The sequence below is a fragment of the Arachis ipaensis genome, chromosome B9, assembly GCF_059453495.1.
Source record: "Arachis ipaensis isolate K30076 ecotype BB chromosome B9, ASM5945349v1, whole genome shotgun sequence".
NCBI classification, from domain to species: Eukaryota; Viridiplantae; Streptophyta; class Magnoliopsida; order Fabales; family Fabaceae; genus Arachis; species Arachis ipaensis.
Genome location: NC_142444.1, coordinates 94,364,711 through 94,368,565, shown reverse-complemented (window position 1 = coordinate 94,368,565; position 3,855 = coordinate 94,364,711).

Genomic DNA, 3,855 nt, shown 5'->3' with positions numbered 1-3,855 from the left:
GAGCTGAAAGAGGGAAAAGCATTGTTGGAGAAGAGGAATCAGACGAAGAATTCCACGAGATGGAAGGAGATACATCTAATCCAGAAGGAGGAGTCAATAATCAACCACAACAGAGGAGAGTATTGGCTTCCTATACCTTTGCAAATGCTAGACATTGTGGAAGTAGCATTCTCACCCCTAATGTCAATGCAAATAACTTTGAACTGAAGCCACAACTCATCACATTGGTCCAGAACAATTGCTCATTTGGGGGAGGACCATTGGAGGATCCAAATCAACATCTATCTACCTTCCTAAGGATCTGTGACACTGTCAAATTCAATGGCGTGAATCCTGAAACTTACAAGCTTCTGTTGTTCCCGTTCTCATTGAGGGATAAGGCTGCACAATGGCTTGAAACTTTTCCCCAAGGAAGTATCACTAGTTGGGATGACTTGGTGACTAAATTTCTAGCCAAATTCTATCCACCCCAAAGAGTCATCAGGCTGAAAACTGAGGTGCAGACATTCACACAATTAGATGCTGAATCCTTGTATGAAGCATGGGAAAGGTACAAAGCCTTAATCAGAAAATGTCCTCCAGAGATGTTCAATGAATGGGACGTGCTGCAAAATTTCTATGAAGGCCTGACATTGAAATCTCAGGAGGCATTAGATCATTCTGCTGGAGGTTCACTACAACTAATGAAAACTGCTGAGGAAGCTCAGAATCTTGTGGATATGGTGGCCAACAACCAATATTTCTTTGCTCATCAAAGAAGCCGCCAACCATCACAAAGAAGAGGAGTAATGGAATTAGAAGGAGTGGATTCAATCCTAGCTCAAAACAAGATGATGCAGCAGCAAATTCAACAACAATTTGAGCAAATGGCCAAGAGAATTGATAGTCTCCAAGTTGCAGCAGTCAACACTAGCCAATCATCAACCATATGGGGACAGAGTGAAGAAACTCAAGAAGAACAACAACAAGAGCAAGTTCAGTATATGCACAACCAAGGACCAAATGAAGTGTGTGGGGATACATACAATCCATCCTGGAAGAACCACCCAAACCTCAGATGGGGAGATAACCATACCCAAAACCAACAACCATGGCAGAGGAACTCAAACCAACACAATCCAAGAAATAACCAAAATCACAACCAGCAGCAGACTAACCAAAACCCCTTCAGAAAACCTCAAAACAACTACCCCAACATCAACCAATACCAATCTAATAACCAACCCACCAACCAAAATACCTACCATCCACCACCTACATCTCATAACCCACCTCAAATATCACCTGAAGCCCAAAGAATCACTCACTTGGAAGCCATGATAGACAAAATGTTGAAACACCAAGAAATGGTAGCCAAGAATCAGGAAGCCTCTATAAAGAGCCTAGAGAGACAGATGGGGCAACTCTCCAAGCAAGTATCTGTTGAGAGACCTTCAAACTCATTGCCCAGTGACACAATTCCAAATCCCAAGGAGGAATGCAAGGCAATACAATTAAGGAGTGGAAGAGCATTGACAAGCAACAATGACACTACAAGGAAGCAAGCAGAAAATATCAAAGAACCAACAGAGGATGAGAATCAAACAAAGGCAGATGAGGATAAAGAGCAAAATGTGATGCCAAACAAAGACACTGAGAAACTCGAAGAGAGGAACAACCAGCCACATAGCTCAAAGGAAGTAGCTCAGGGGCAGCAGCAAATGGAAAAAGCAGCACACCCCCACTGCCTTACCCTCAGAGGTTCAACAAAGAAATGAAAGACAAGCAGTTCCACAAATTCCTTGAGATTTTTAAGAAGCTGGAAATCAACATTCCCTTGGCTGAAGCACTTGAACAGATGCCTCTATATTCCAAGTTTCTGAAGGATCTCATCAACAAGAAAAGAAGCTGGGATGAGAAAGAAACCATAAGGATTACTGAGGAATGCAGGGCCTTGATTCAAAAGGGTCTTCCTCCCAAGCTTGAGGACCCAGGGAGCTTCTTGTTGCCTTGCACCATTGGGAAATTGACAATCACTAAAGCAATGTGTGATCTCGGAGCAAGTATTAACTTAATATCATCCTCCTTAATGAAAAAGCTGCATATAGAAGAGGTCAAACCAGTACAAATGTCTCTGGAGTTGGTAGACAAGTCAATGGTATACCCCAGGGGTGTAATTGAAAATCTCTTGGTCAAGGTGGATAGTTTTATATACCCTGCTGACTTTGTGGTTCTAGAATCAAACGATGATGATGGTGACTCTGTTATACTGGGAAGGCCATTCTTGGCCACTGCTAGAGCTATCATAGACGTAGAGGAAGGGGAATTAACTCTCAGGATGCACGACCAGAGCATCACTCTGAAGGTATTACCAGAGGCACAATTCAGCAAGGAGAAGAAAGACTATGTGAAGAGTGCCCAGGAAAGTCACAACAACATCCCAATGCTAAGGAATGTGCAAACTGATGAAAAAGCCCAAAAAGATGTTAGAGTACTGGCCACTGAGAAGGGAGGTTCCCAAGGAAAGCCTACAACCAGAAGAGATAGATCAACAAAAGGAAAGATGAAGCGCAGAAACAAAACAAAAAGAGGTTGGAAGAATAGAAAGATTCCAACAGAGGGGCTTTCTAAAGGTGACAAAGTGCAACTGGTATATCAACAGCTGGAGACAAATCAACAAACCGAGGATTACTACACTGTCAGAACATGCTGAAATTGAACACCAGAGAACAAGGAAGAGGATCACGGTCAGGGGAGACAAATTGAGGCCCTACAAGCACCAACCACCATAAAAGAAAGCTTCAATGTCAAGCTAGTGACAATAAAAGAGCGCTCCATGGGAGGCAACCCATGCTTTAAGATTCTTGTCATTTTACATTCAATAAATTATGATCACTTGATGCATGAATTCTTTTCTCTTTTCATGAACTTGTCCATTTATTGCATGCACTATTTTGAAACATATGCTAAGTTTGGTGTGTCTTCAAGCACACTCAACCAATATCATAAAGGATTTTGTTTCACATGCTTAAAATATTTTGATAGAGCATATGGTCGAACACTAAGTTTGGTGTCCACACAGCTTCATGAAAATTTGAAATTCATGCATCAATAATCATACTTTTGTTGTTTTTCAAAACCTTATAAATAGAAATTTTTTAATGAAGGCATTAATTGTGATAAACCCTTTGACAAGAAACAAGTTTGATGTTCATCAAACCTTGATGCACCAATTCAAGGATACAATTAATCCTTCATGAAAAAAAAAAAGAGAAAAAGAAAGTATGATGAAAACACTTCTTATGAACATTTAAACTTCACTAATTGGAAGAAGAAACTCATTTTCTTTATATATCACCAAACATCAAGTTTGGTGTCTTCCAAAGGAAGTGTCACGGTTTAAATGAGACAAGGATTGATGGTTCATAAAGTTTTAATAAAAAGTACACCCTTGCTACGGTTGGATGAGACTAATGTGTGTTGTCTTGTTGTGGTGACTAGGAAGTCAAAGAATCTTCAAAGAAAAGGACAAGACAAAGGAAAGCAGAGCATAAGGACAAAATCCTATCACATGCTTCAAGGAAGAAATCTGCCACTCCTTGAGAATGATCACGGCAAAGGCAAGGGAAGGAGCAAATTTTGTCTTCATTCATCCATACATGCACACCCTTGATCCCCATAGTGTCTAATTGCATCCTAGCCCTTCATTGCTCATTTAAAAGCATACCACCTTCAAGCCATGCACATGACCGAATCACTCCTCAACATTACAAGCCTTGTGCAACTTTTTCTTTTACTTTAAACTCCAAACACTTAATCTTCTCTAGCAAGTCCGAACCTAATCTCCTTCTCCTCCAAAAACACATCAAACTCTCC